The sequence below is a fragment of the Artibeus jamaicensis genome, unplaced genomic scaffold (genome assembly GCF_021234435.1).
Source record: "Artibeus jamaicensis isolate MK-2021 breed Jamaican fruit bat unplaced genomic scaffold, CSHL_Jam_final scaffold_1019, whole genome shotgun sequence".
Classification (NCBI taxonomy): domain Eukaryota; kingdom Metazoa; phylum Chordata; class Mammalia; order Chiroptera; family Phyllostomidae; genus Artibeus; species Artibeus jamaicensis.
Genome location: NW_026522025.1, coordinates 8,096,947 through 8,112,067, shown reverse-complemented (window position 1 = coordinate 8,112,067; position 15,121 = coordinate 8,096,947). Strand labels below are relative to the sequence as shown.

Here is a 15,121-nt window from a genome sequence, read left to right as displayed (position 1 = left end):
GTTTCTATTCTCCTGTTCTTACTAATAGACAGAGCACTTGTGCTTACAGCACTTGACAGTCCACAAAGCATTTTATGCTCATTTTTGTAGTGTAGCTACACTAAGGAAACACAGAATTTCGGTCCCTCCCTTCCCGTGTAGAGGCAACTTGGGAAGCAGCAGACAGACTCACAGAGATTGGGTGAAGTGTAGAAAGCCACACAGCTGGTCTGATTCCTTGCCCATTGCTCTTCACACACGTCGGCATGGGTTTCCTCTCCTCTCAACTCTCTGTCAACAAAACCTGACTCCTCCTCTCCTCTCTGTTGAAATTTTCTCTGCAGTCTCCTTTGTAGCTATAAGCTGGCATGACATCTTGTTCTTTTCTCACTCTACACCAGGTTGTTTATATTCACGCTGTTCAGACTTTTGATCCCTTACTTGGCCTTCTTTTCTCCTTTAGGTTTTGTGTGACTTGAGTGGCCCCCTGAAAACCATTTGGCTCCATTTCAGAGTGAAAGCCTAAGGAACTAGATCAGGCCCCAAATGCACAAAGTTTGTTCTCCTTTCAACTGTCCATCTACCCGCCTGTATGTCCATCCACCCATCTACTCTCCCTCCTTCCTCTTTGTTTCCCTCATCCCCTCCCTCTATTTTGTCTTTTCTTCCTTCCTCTTCTTCAGGTATCCACACATCTGTCTACTCAACGTATTAACGCTGACAATCTATGACGTATGAGATACTTTCTAAGCACTAGGAAAGCAGCAGAGGTCAAGGCACACAGGTTTTCTATTCCAGTAGGGCAGACAGAATATGAATAAGAAAATAAATAAAAGTGGCAGACAGCGGTACTTGCAATGAAGAAAATAAAATGGTGAGGTAGAGTGTGACTACAGAATGATGATGCTTTAGTGGTCAGAGAAGGTCTTTTGGGCTGAGGGCCATTTGAACTGCAGCCAGCTCTTTCAAGGTCTTGGGGGAATGATCTGCTAGGGAGAAGGAGCAGGAATTCCATGGGCAATCTTCTGCTCACTTACACTGCCAACTCGCCAAATCAAGGTTTACTCGACTCTCCCAATGTTCTTTGCACAGAAAACAGTGCAAGGATTCTTGCTGCCCCAATCTCACTTTATAGAGAACATGAGAAAAAACTGGAGCGCTCAGAGCATCTCTCATGATCATTCAGGGGTGGGGGCAGCAGAAACGACAAGGCCCAGTTGAAGGGAGCGAGCACTGGAGAAGGAGACCAGAAGCCTGGTGCAGAATTCAGCTCCACACAGGCTTGTTGTGGGACCATCACATAACTCACTTTTCCAAAGCAACCTTTGTTTTTCTCAAAAATGATCAGTAGTTATAGAATTTTAAAGTGACAATAAGCTAATGTGAAAAATAAGTGAAATAACAGTGGTAACATTTATTGAGTGCTTATACCAGGCTGGAGATTATTTTAAGTGCTTTGTATACAGCTTTAATCCTCTGAGAAACCCTATAAGTACTATTATTATCTAACTATTAATGACCAAGGACCCAAGCCACAGGGTGGTTAAGTCGCTTGCCCCAGTTTCACAGATGCGAAGTGGCAGCGCTGCATTCAGACTTAGGCCATCTGATCAGAGTGCCACGGCTCTTAAGCCTTACACAATACTCCTTTTCTTGAAGGGCAATAGAGCAAGTGACCCTTGCTCTTGACCTAATTGAAGTTGAAGTCCGGAGCTCTAATCCTCCCCTTGCACCTTGACTCTCCCCAGAGAAGTTCCCCTGGCCACTGGGCTCTGGGAGACACAGTTTGAAACTCTGAGGACACTACAGGCTCTTCAAGCCTTAAATATTTTGGTTACAGGAGTAAGCAGGCCTCGGACAGCTTAATGAAATGAAACTCCAGAACCACTGCTTGTCAGAGATCATGAGTGGCCTGCGGAAGGGTGAGATTAGGGATGAGGATGTGTAGTGGCAAAGCAGTCTCAGCTGGTGGAATCCATCAGTCCTGGGGTCATCTGAGGTTCACCAGGAGGGAATTGACGTCTGAATTTCTCTGACCCTTTGTGAGGCAGACCTGGGAGGGAAGGGGGTGCATGAGGTCAGGATGCACTGGTCTCTCCCCAGAGCACCTCTACTCTTGCTTTCTACTCTTTCCTGCAGCCTACATTCAGTCTCCTTTCTCTAGTTTAACACAATGACACTACCACCCTGGTTCATGGGGACCAATGGTTCCTCCTCTCTGTCCTGGGTGATAAGAGGGCAAGTTTTCTAGTTTCCAGTGAAGTGAGGTTGGCAGGTCGTATTCCATAGTGATTAAGCTAATAAATTCTGAAGGCGGACTGCATCGATTTAAATTCCAGCCATCTCTAGCATAGCTTATGAGCTTGACTTTTAACCCCTTCAGTCCCTAGTTTTCTCATCATGATGGGAACACATATTAACATACTTAACTCATGACTTAAAAATTGCTAAAAAATTAAACGTGATAATAAGTGTAAAGCACGTAACATACTGAGTAACATTTGCTCACTGCTCAGTAAACAGTTAAGTCTTTTTTCTTAAAGGAGCATTTATTATAAATGGAAGAAGCTGGGGTGGGGGCAGTGGTGGGGGATAAATGTAGACAACTGTACTTGGACAACAATAGAATAATTTTAAAAATAAAAATAAGAATAAATAAATAAAATGAATATAACTTTAAAAAAATGGAAGAAAAATGCTGCCTTTTCCTTAACACAGATTCCTTATCAAAATTTAACTAAAGTTTGATCCCAGATGTGATTGGTTGGTTTAGTTTACATTTGCTTCATTTATTTTAGAGATGAATTTACTGAATGTTAATAATTACCAGGAATTTAGCCAATGTGGACTATACTCCCAGCCCCCACTCCCCTCCAAAAAAGCAAAGTTAAAGATTAGGTATCCTTTTCTACTCCTCCAAGATTAAAAAAAAATCTGTCCCCATGGGTAGCAATGTGAAGCAGAGCAGGGAACCTGGTATCAGGTTCGGTGGCCCCTGATTCTAAGTCCTTCCCAATATATCGTGCTGTCTCCTTTCCTCGTAGGTGACAGGGTTTGCTCAGTCAAGGTTGAGGAGTGGCCATGGGCCGGCGTCAGACAACCTGGATTGAAAGCTCAACTGCTCATTGGCCACCTCTGTGACTTTGGGTAAGTTAACTCAGTGCATCTGGGCGTTAGGTTCCACTCATCTGTGCAGTTGCAGATAGGCAGTTCCGTGTAAAAATCGAGCCAATTGGTATGATTTTTATACCATAAAAATTTGTATGATTTTTATGTTTTAGATAAATGCCAAGACTCTCTAAAAGTTCAAAAATTAGTCTCTAATTGTTTTCTGCAAGTAGAATAACATAAGATTGGGAATTGGGATTACTGGGTTCCAGTCTAAGCTTTGCTCCTAAATAGCTGTCAGTTTTTGACAATCACGTGAGTTTTATGAGCCATAGATTTTCCATCCTCCACCTGTGGTTCAGGTGATGTATGTACCCTGTAGGGTGTGTTCTTTTGAACAAATAGACTGCTGTGGGAAAGATGGGCCATATTTTGGAAAGACTATAAGGAAAGACTTGGAAAAATAAAACTTGACTGTGATATGACATACTTTCTTCTGTCCCTTAACTTTTAATTTCTATGCTCAAGTTACTGCACATGATTTTTATCTAATAAATGACACTTGTGTGGATAATGCATTGACATTAGCTGGGTCTGCATGAGGCCAGAACATCTGGAGAGAAATTGAGAAGACACTGGTAGCTACCCAGCTGTTTTATCAACAACAGCCCTCAAAGGCACAGCATTTTAGGTCTGCAATCTGGAATAAGCTGGAAATTTCAACAACTATCTGCCGAGCTTTATTCTTTTCCAAAACCTACTATACACCCAACTCTTCCACCTGTAGGAGACAACTCTGAAAAGTAGTTATTCCATTTCACAGGTGAGATAACTAAGCTTTGAAGTAAAGGGACTTGACTGAGGTCAGACTGGGAAGGGCAAATAGAGATTCCAACCTAACTTCCCATGTGAAATCTTAGTCCATTCTAGAATTTTATGTCTGTGATTCCATCTGGAGTATAGTCATAGTCACATCAAATCATGCAATTTTGTGACTTCAGAGTTGAGAAGCCCTGTACTCCTTGCAGTCCAGGCTCTTCTTGTACCTTTTCTAGATGAGGGAGAGACTATGAAGATGAAAAGTCACAGCCTTACATTAACCCAGCTGCTACCCTTCGTGAGTCTGGGGCTCTGAAACTGTATGACTCTTCTCACCATATACATCATTTCACAGGAGGTGGGATGGGGGCGGGGGTGGGAGGATGGAACAGAGAAGGCAGAATCCAGTACAAGCTGAAAACCAGAGACTCCTGAGCTGAAGACTTTTTGGTTCAAGGGGCTGACTCATGAGGGTGACATGTCTTCTTCTCTTTACCCTCATTTCCTAGAAAGATAGAAAGATGGAACCCTCCATCACCTAATGAAAAACAATAGAAAGACTTCATGGGTGAGCTGAGGGGAGGACAGAGATAAAATAGCCATAGTGGAGGGCAAGAAAATCTGTCTATGAAAAGTCTCTGGCAAATGCATAAAAGAAACAGTCTTTATAGAAAAGCACCAGAATGCATTTGGTCAAAGATCTTTCTTACACTGATCAACTCTCTCTTTTACAGCTTTTTCCACAGCGTTAACAAAATCAGTATCAGTTTATTTTATGGAGTAGAAATACTGTTCAAAAAAGCTATGATTAGAATCTTAAAAACAAATCCTATTTTCTCTCAGCTCAAATTATACAACTGGAGAAATATTTGGTGGAAAACAATATTGGTCCAGGATATAACAACATATTCTTAAGATTGTGGGATAGCTTATGAAATTCTGTATTTATATTTTTAAATATTAATTTTCAATGAATTATTAATAACCTGAATAGCACCACAAAAATCTTCATTGAAAAGCAACTAAAATAGAACAGGAATATGCTAAGGATAATATTAAAGTTTTAGCTTGATAGATAATGATGGTTAACATTAAGCGAGGCAAGGAATCGAAGGGAAAGATAAAGCTGGCTCAGGACGGGGAACAATCACATGTTGTCCAGGTACAAGTGGAGAGAAGTTATATGAGGTTTGGTGAAAATGTCAGACTCTATTTCTCTTGGGCCTTTGAACACTTTTTTCTCCTTTTTCTGGATAATTTTGTCATATCCCAGCATACTTTGAAGCTCCCCATGGCCCTTACTAACTATATTTTTCCACAGCACTTATCACCTTCTAACAGAATGTGAAATATTTTTATTAATTTTTTGTTTATCTCCCCCATGTTCCTTGAGGACGGGGATTTTGCCTCTTGGCATCCCAGTTGTATTCACTAAGCCTAGAACTGGCCTTGCCGTGTAGAAAACCCTCGAGAAGTATTTGTGGAAAGCATGAGAATCCCACCCGGGAGGGCGCCTTCTCCCTGAACTTTATTCAAAGCAAGTTTCATTCTGTACCTACTCCACCATAACCCTTTTATACCATACATTTAAGTAAAGGTTTTTTGTGGAACTTATTTAACATAAAATTTATCATTTCAAAGTGTATGGTTCCGTGGTATTTAGCACATCTACCACCACTTTGCTTACTTCCAAAACACTTTCATCAGCCCAAAAGGAAATCTAATAGTCATAAAGTGATTACTCTCCATTCCCTTCTACCCGCCCCCCCCCCCAACCCCTGGACCTGGCAATCACCAATCTACTTTCTGCATCTATAGATGTACCTATTCTGGGTATTTCATATAAATGGAATGGTATAGAATGTGACCTTTAGTACCTGGGGTCTTTTAATTAGCATAATGTTTTCAAGGTTCACTCATGGTATAGTGATGTATCAGATCTTCATTCCTTTTACCACTGAGTAATGTTCCATTGAATGTAGATACATTGTGTTGTTTACCCATTCATCTGCCAAAGGACATCTGGGCTGTTTCCACCTTTTGGCTATTGTGAATAGTGTTGCTATAAACAGTCCTTTGCAAGTATGTGTTTCTTCATACCATATTCGGATTGCTTCTCCTCTAATCTGTCTCCTCTACAAAATCATGAACTCCATGAGGGCTGAGACCGAGTTTGTCTTGTTCACAAACATACTCCCAGACTGAGCTCTGGCCTGGAAAATATCTGTTTAATGAATGACTGAATACAAAATGTCCAGGTTCCTTGAATTTTTAATTAACCTGGCATGATTGAAATTTCATGTCAGGTTAATACAAGATACAGAGATACCATATAACAGAGATACCTCAGCCTTTAAAATGTAAAAAATGCCACAAATAGAAAAAATATCAATGCCTTGGTTCTATATACAGACTAACTGCAGGTGAGGGGAGGGCGGTGAGGGCAGGTGAGAGGCAGGAAGGGCTCACAGGGCCCAGAAGGAGAAGGCGGCAGAGAGAGGGGGACAAGCAGAGGGCGTAGAGGTCCTTCCCAGCAGCGGGAGACATCCTCCCTGCCCCAGGAGACACCCAAGTTCATTTCCGAAACAAAGGTTTGCTTTTATGTGGAATTCTGAAGGTGTTCGAGAGTGACATTGGCTTTTAGAGATGAACTTTTGAAATGGAGAGTTGTCTTCAAATTTTAGTCACTGTTTTGTGTCTTTTTTGTTAATGGGGCAAAAGTCACATAAAAAATGTATCCTCCTAACAATTAAGGGAATATTACAGTATCATTAACTATATGCACATTGTATTACAACACACTGAAACATTTTTATGTTGCACAACTGAAACTCTATACCTATTGAACTTAAGTCAGTATTTATTGAATACCTGCTATGTACCAGCAATGAACAAAAACTGTTATATCACTGGGTAATTAGTTTCTTTGTCTATTTACATCTGGAAACTATGTCCATTTATATACACTAATAATAAGTAAGCCCATATTTATACAATGCTTCTCAATTTATGAGGTACTTTCCTTATATTTATAGGTACCTTATCTTACACCTTATTAAGTACTTCCTTTTTACCCCATTATTTGACCCTCTCCTATAATAAAATACTGTTATTATTTTCATTTAAAAAATGAGGAGACTAAGGTCAAGAGAAGACAATTGGTTTATCCAAGTTTACAAAGATAGGAGCTAAGATCTGATGCGGGTTTTTGAAGGCCAGTTCTTCCCCAGTGCATTATGCTACAAGGATTCATTCCAAATAACATTAGACAGTAACTTTAGCACTGCCTCTCTTGGGTTTCTGGGAAAAGAGAAAAATACTTGTAAAATAAACTTTATTATTCTGGTTCAAAATATCTGAAAAATAATTCACCATATAAGTTGCTTTCTTCTTTCAACCAACCTTTTTAATCTAAAATAGTTTTCTCATGTTGTATTTATTTCTTGTTCTGAGCATTATTAATTTGCAAGTTTTAGTCATTACATTCAGTGAGTGCTGAATTATAGGAGCCAACCTTGGGCTTAAATCCTGGATATGCTACTAAATTAGTCCTTTGACCTTAGAGAAGTCATTTAACCTTTCAAAGTTGCAATGGCCCCATCTGTAAAATGGTGCTTATCATAGTATCTATTTTGTACTGTCGTAATGAGGAGTAGATGAGACAATGCATCAAAGCTGCAGAGCACATTTCCCTGGCCCACAGTGAGCACCCAGCCAGAGGGAAATATTATTATTATCCTAAATATAAAAGATGAAGGTTTTAAGAAGAAGAGAAGAAAAAAAAGATGAAGGTTTTATCCAATTAAGCCCATTTTTGGTAGAGGACTGAATTCTTGCATTTTAGAAAGTATGAAAAGAGCCCAGGATTTGAGGTTAAATACTTACAAGTAGTATGGATTTGGTTTCCTGATTGTAAAATAGAAAAGGTAATACCTATCTCACTGGATCTTTGTGAGAATATTTATAAAGATCCTGAGCTATAATAAGTGCTCAATAAATAGAAGCTATTGTTATAATAATATTATTTCAAGTTAAAAAACCCCAAATTCATAGATCAAGAGATTTAGGTACTCAGAGAGGGCACTCCAGGTGATGGCCAGCTGGGTGCAGAATTTTCCCTTTGGGATCAGAACACACATAACCCTCAAACACTAGACTAGAACATGGCAGTGATGATGAACAGGATGCATTTTACAACCTAGACTCCAAAGTGCCAAGGTCATTTGCATATTATGGATGTTTGCATCTGCCTCTTATTCTTCCTTCTGGTCTGAAGCTTTTACCTTCAACTTAACCATCATTTATTGGACCTCACTACACCCCTGATCCTGTGCTAGTCACTGTGGGAAACACAAAGACAAATGAGCTAGGCATTAGACCTCTTCTCTCTCCACTTTCCTGGGGGGTGGGGAGTGGATACTCAATTCTATGGCTTAAATACATCTCTGTGTTGAAACTACCAATTTATTTCTTCAGTTCCACCCTTTTCTATAACATTCACACTAATGTCCATTTGCCTATTTTCTCTTTTTGATTAAAAAATATTTTATTTATTTTTAGAGAGAGAGGGAGGGAGAAAGAGAGGGGAAAAAACGTGAATGTGTAGTTGCATCTTGCATGGTGCCTACTGGGCACCTGGCCTGCAACTCAGGCACGTGCCCAGATCAGGAATCAAACAAGTGACCCTTGCTTAGCAAGCCAGTGCTCAATCCACTGAGCCATACCAGCCAGGGCTCCATTTGCCTCTTTTCTGTGTTCATTTAGGTGTGAAGCATCTTGAGAGTAATGTGGCCTAAACAGAACTGTTGACATACTCTCCAACCCCCCAAACCTTCTTTTTCCCCAGTACATCACGTTTTAGTAAATGGTACCATAATTCATCCAATTACTTAGGCCAGAATTGGAGTAATCCATGGTCTTTGCCTTCCTTTCACATCTTATGTCCAAGGCATCAGCAAATAGCAGCAGCATTACCTTCAGAATCCCAATCCAACCACTTCTCACTGACCCCCTCCACTACTATCCTAGCCCCAAATATCAGTCTTTTGCTTAGCCCTTTGTACTCCCTGACTGAACACCCTGCTTTCACCCTCACCTCCAGGCCAATGTCTACGACCACATACATTGTGCACAACACAACTCCAGAGACACCGTTTGCATAGACTTTAATGTGCGAACACCCCCAGAGTCACGCAATGCGATGGCCCTGCCTGCCTTCTCCCGTCTGTTCTCCACGAAGCGGAGTTTTCAAATTAAAGTCAAAGCCTGTCACTGCTCTGTTCAGAACTCTTCAGGACTTCCTTTGATGCCTACAGTAAAATGTGAAGTTCTGTGAGATGCCACAGAAGCTAACGGCAGGCCACAAATGACATAATTCTGTTTTTCTTACTGTATTCTAGCCATACAAGTCTCCTTGACTTTTCTTGACCATCTCAGCTACATTTCTCTCAGGGCCTCTGACCTAGCTAGTTGCTCTACCTGGGATGCTCTTCTCTCAAGTATTTGCATGGCATATACTCTCATTTTAGTCAAGTCTTTTGCTTAGATGTCCCTTCCCAGAGAGGGTTTTCGTGATTATCTTATAATTTAGTTTCATACTATCTTAACCTGCTTTATTTTCCTTCATAGCACTTATTCTACCTTATGTTATATATTTACTTGTTTATTTGGTTGTTCTCTGTTTCTGCTATGAGAGTTTAATCTTTCTGAAGGTAGGGATTTCTTTTTCTTTTCTTTTTTCTTTTTTTGTCATTTTCTTTACCACTGTATTCTTAGAAGGGCTAATACATAGTAAGTGTTCAAAAATATTTAGAGACTGGCTCTGGCTGGTGTGGCTCAGTGGATTGAGCACCAACCTGGGAACCAAAGGGTCACTGGTTTGATTCCCAGTCAGGGCACATGCTTGGGTTGCAGACCAGGTCTCCAGTAGGAGGCGTGTGAGAGTCAAAACACACATTGATGTTTCTCTCCCTCTCTTTCTTCTTCCCTCCCCCTCTGTCTAAAAGTAAATAAATAAAATATTTAAAAAATATATTTAGAGACTGGATGAAAGGAATATGAAATTCATTCGTTGATTCACCTGTTCCTTTCTCACTTCACTGAACAGTCACTACTAAACTATGCTGTGCTAACATCCCACATACATCATTTCTTTTTATCCTCACAATATGATCTTTATTTTTACAAGTTAACAGAGTTTTGCAGAGAGTAAGAATCTGGACCACCCCAGGTAGCAGTCTGATGGGCTTCATTACCCATGAGCTTTCTACTCTAGGAAGTTATCACCTACCTAAACCATGCTGCTAGTGGTTCTATATGGAAGTTGATGAAATAAAAGGTGGGAAATGATTTAATTATGGCAACACGTAGAGTGTATTGGGGAGTATATTAGTCAAGTTTTGCTGCAACAGTAAACAACCCCTTTATCTCAGAGGCTCATGACAACAAATGCTTATTTCTTGTTCATGAGGGTTAAGGGTTAGCTGGGTGCAACCCAGCTCATGCATGTTCTTATCCTCCAACTCCAGCTGAAGGAGTGTCCACACTCTGGGACATGCTGTTTTCATGGTGGAGTTGGAAGTGAGAGAGATCAAGACAAACCACACAAGCACATTTAAAACTCCTGAAGGGATATGACAAGTGTCACAAATTCCTGATATCCTATTGGTCAAAGTATGTCACATGGCCAGACTCAAAGTCAACGAGGCAGGGATGTATCTTCCTTCCTCAGTCTGTTGAGTCATATCACATGGCAAAAGATGGGGGTGTATAATCTCATTACAGAGAAGCAGAGAATAGTTCAGAAAAATCAACCCCAGTGTATCAGAGGAAGAGAAGATATTTCAAAAAATGAGCTCTATGGAGCGAAAATAGCAAAAGCCCTCCTCCTCCCCTGATATCTTTGTAGGAGAGGTGTCACCGTGGTTTAGGGCCTGGCCTCACATTGGCAAATTTGGATTGACAAATGTGACTTCTGCCAGCAGCGAATGGCTTCAGAGGGACTTCATTCATGCTTTCTTTTGTGCACTCACTGAGCAAAGACTTTAAGATCTCATTCTGTGTGAAACACAGGGGAAACTGAGATAAACTTCGCTAAAGAGTGTTGTGAGTACCAGCTGTTAAATTACTTGTTTACGATTAGAGCTATAGAGTTTTTAGCAGCCAAACCTTTGGTACACTGTTTGGAAGATCTTTTTCTCTTGCATTCAGGGAAGCCAAATCAGCCTTGGTGAACAAGGCATTGGAATAAAGAGAATTAAAGTGTCTCATCAGAGTTTTCACCAAGGCATTGACTCATTGCCTCTTAAATGAACAGATTAGTCTTAACACTCACATACAGTCTCTTTCTCTCTCTCTCACTCTCTCTCTCTCTCTCTCTCTCACACACACACACACACACACACACACAGTCTTGGAGATGCCCTGACATATTCATGCTCATTTGCATCTTTTCTCCTAGACTTCATGTATAACTCTTCAGCTAATATCATTAATCAAGACTTTAGTGGACAACTATAATTTTATTTATTCAACAATTCCCCTCTCATTTTTCTTGGGATAGACTTTTTTTTTTTCCTTTTGTGGATTGTTTCCTCTTCTTTCTTCTACAACAACTACGCAATCTGCCAGAACCTCTGTCTTCTCACATGGCTCCTCCTCTGACCCCTATGCATGGGTTTATAGGTGGGCATCTGATGTAAGTCTGATCAATACAAGCTCTTGATAGAACTGGGGCTCGGAAAAGGAATCATTCCCCCTCTCTAAAAAAAATGGGTGATGTGAGCCTAAGAAGGAAGACAACCTTAATTAAGGGGGAAAAAAGCTGGCACAGCGAAAGCATCAGAGAAAAAACACTGGCATGTCCATTACCGGTGGTTTTCAAGTCCCACGTCCAATTGTTCTCAATGTGCAGCGTATTTCTGTTCTGATTGTATTTTATTGTTCATCCCCTTTTTTTGATCCTGTGAATAATTAATTCTCCCCCTTTGAGGCAAAGATAGTTTAAGTTGTATTTCTGTTTCTTGCAAACAGGTCACTCTTTGAAGTAAAGTAGCATTTTAAAAACTCCTTGGAGAAGAGAGGACTTCATGGGAACATAAATAAATATTTCAAGGATGGGCAGAAGGGGGGGCTGGCAGAAAAGTAAGAGGAAAACGAGGAGAAGGTGGGGTCGTAGATGATTCAGAGAAGTGCATTTAGGGAAGGAAGGCAAAATCTACCACAGTAACACACGCTTCCGAGAGAATGGGCAGGATGGGGACCAAAAAGTATTGGAAGGAGTCACAAGGAGGTCGTTGATGACCTCAGTGTAAAGCGTATGTAGAGATGCAGAGATGTGGTGGATGCAGAAGCCAGCCAACACGGGCTGGGCAGTACATGGGAGCTGGGGAAGCTGGGCTTGTGAGAATAGAGGAAGGGATGTTAGGAGATTTGACAATAAAGTAATGGCAAGAAGTAAGGTCAACCTCAGTCCAGGGCACTTTTGAGGAAGGGTTTTTCATTTCTTTTCCTTTTTCAATATAGAAAGGATACAATCAATATAAATTTACTGAGTACATATTATACTTTAGATACTGTTTTATGTGTTGGAATAAAAAGATGAATAAAACACAAGCAAGATTGAATAAATCATGGTACATCCATAAAATGGGAAACTAGCAGCCCTAAAAACAATGTGCTAAAACGACTATTTAAATAATAAAACCTGCAGACCCCAGTGGCCTAATGGATAAGGCGCTAGCCTCCTAAATAATGAAATATGTTGGAATATTAGTTTAAAAAATCAGGTTAAAAAAACAGCAGGCACATATAGTCTAGTTTCTGCTGTACCCACCCAAATAGATAAGTATGCACAGAGAAAAGCCTAGAAGAAGAATACACAGAAAAGTGTAAATAGTGTTTCACGGTGGTACCAAGATTTATGGGCAACTTTCATTTTATTTTTTTTTTGTCTGCTTTTCTAAATTGTTAACATTTAAACCCTGCTATTCAGTGGTAAGAAAAATACACAAAGATAGTATTTATAAAAACAGATGTAGTGTAGACTCTGAAGTTGGTCACCAGCTAATAAAAGAAACAAGAGACTGAACAACCAAGTACACACAGCATTTCTTATTAAATTCCAAGACAAGAGGTTATATGAATGGAGAATAATTATACTCCATTCTCCCCTGGGATTCTACTGGGGCTGGGGAGACTTCTCAGAGGAAGTGAAAAATGAGCAAGAATTGGCCTGGGTAATGAGAAGGCAAAAAAAAAAAAAGAGAGAGAGAGAGAGAAAGAGAGAGCACAAAATAGAGCAGTCCATGAAATACTCAAGCAATTTGGAGCAGTTTGGGGGCAGAAGGGAAGGAGCAGAGGAAGGGTGGCTGCTGGGGCAAAAGGCCCCTGCTGCCCTTTAAGGACTAGGACCCTGTCCCGTTGTGCAGGCAATGAGAAGGAGACAGTTAAGCAGGTCATTTTCCTGTCCATCTGCTCAGCTGGCCCTCTCCTGAGCAGGTCCTGTGTGTCAAGGCTGTACTGCATTGGGCCTAATGTCCAGGTCTTCAGACCCCTGCCTCACTAAGCCACAGGATATGGTGACTTGGGCAAGGGTGTCAGCTCATGTGAGGTGGCTCTGCTGGCAGAGGCTGAAGGAGTCGACAGATGGGGGCTAAGCAACAAGTCTTTCCTAGAAGGGGGTCCGGGGAGTGTGTCTGCGTCTACAGGAACTCAAAACTGCGGGCTGCTTGCGGGTATCACCGCGCTCATTTCATCCTTATCCCTCCCTATGAAGTAGTCACTGCTGTCATGCCCCCTTTTACAAGTGGGGGAAGATGCACAGAGAAATCAAGACATTAGCTCAAGGTCATTTGGTTAACCACTGGCGTACACTGCCTGTCACTGAGAGTGCAGAGGAGGCAAGGGCATGGGAGGGTGACCTGTGACCTGCGCCATGGCTGTGCTGGCCTGACAGTTGTCCTCGGTCTGCGGTCATGTGACAGCCTGAGCACCAGCACGCGGTCTGCCTTCCTCCCTCTCTCTGCCTGGCCTCCCTCCCTCCCTCCTTCCAGCCCATCCTCTTCCTTTCTTTTCCTCCTCATATACCATTTATTATCACAGGAAGGAAAATCAAATTCAATACAGTGTACGTCGATTTATTAAACAAAGTCCAGCATGGGGCTTAATAATATAAATACCGACTTCAGTGACGTTGTGCCTCAGCACTCGTTTTTAGAGCCATGCTTCAGAAAGATTATCCATAGGAATTATGGGTAATTTTAATGAAATGACAAGAATCGACGCTAGTTAGTAGTGGCAAATTTATGTGTTCTTAGATCGTCACTTAACACTTAAGTTTCTAAGGTTATCTCCCATCCCCCTTAAGTGATATCATCACTTTAACAGATGGTTCACAGGGAACATTTTGAAGCACACAAACCAATTTAGTATTTTCTAAAACAAAGCCAAAGTGATTGTTGTTATTTTTTTCACTCAGAGGGTGGCTGACAGAGTATCTGGGGTGGGAAAAGCCCTGGCAGTGTTCTGCAGGACTGTGCAGACCCGAGAGACACGGAGTGACAAAGGGGAAGGCACCAAACCACCCTCCACGGTCTTAGGGATATAAACTCCAGCCGCTCCCACTCCCTTGCTCTGTGATGGGTGAAATCACCTCATGTCTCCGAGCCTCATCTCCACAACTAAAAATGCCTGTGGCATCGGATTATTGTCCGAATTAAAGGAGATGAGGCCTGCGAGGGAACCTGGCTCCCCATAGGTACTAAGAAGCACCATCCGAATGTGAATCAGAGACGGATTTTCTTCATCTTCAGGCATTTCCGATTCGAGACAGTTTCTTTTCCCTCCTCCTCTCATCTTCCTCACCCTCCCGTCCTCCTGCAGGATGGGGATTTCTGCGTTCAGAGGCTCCCTGGAGCTTCGGCTCGGAGCACTGGCCGAGAGGATGACGCCTCCCTTGCACTCCATCAACCTGGCATTCATCTGCAGCCGGGGAGAGCAGCCAGTCTGCTTCCTTGACATAAACACACCGAACAAGCAAGACAGGCCCCACTGAGTTATTTAAATCCCTGATCCGAGAGAGAGCATCTTGAATCTGAAGTTCTTGCCTAAATATAAACGGCAAAGCTTATTCAACATCAAATCAAATCAATGATAATTTGAGGACTAATTAGCATTTGGGGCTTTTTTCGGCAGCCTGGTGATGTGGTGTATAATG

At 41.5% G+C, this 15,121-nt stretch overlaps 1 protein-coding gene across 1 annotated transcript in view; it reads left to right on the top strand.

The window, feature by feature from the left end:
• DAB1 (DAB adaptor protein 1) overlaps nt 1-15,121 on the top strand; it is a 1,235,135-nt gene that overhangs the window by 67,008 nt on the left and 1,153,006 nt on the right. The window contains exon 2 of the mRNA XM_037148509.2: nt 3,024-3,126. The gene's annotated coding sequence lies outside the window, so the exon portion shown is untranslated. The remainder of the gene's footprint in view (nt 1-3,023; nt 3,127-15,121) is intronic.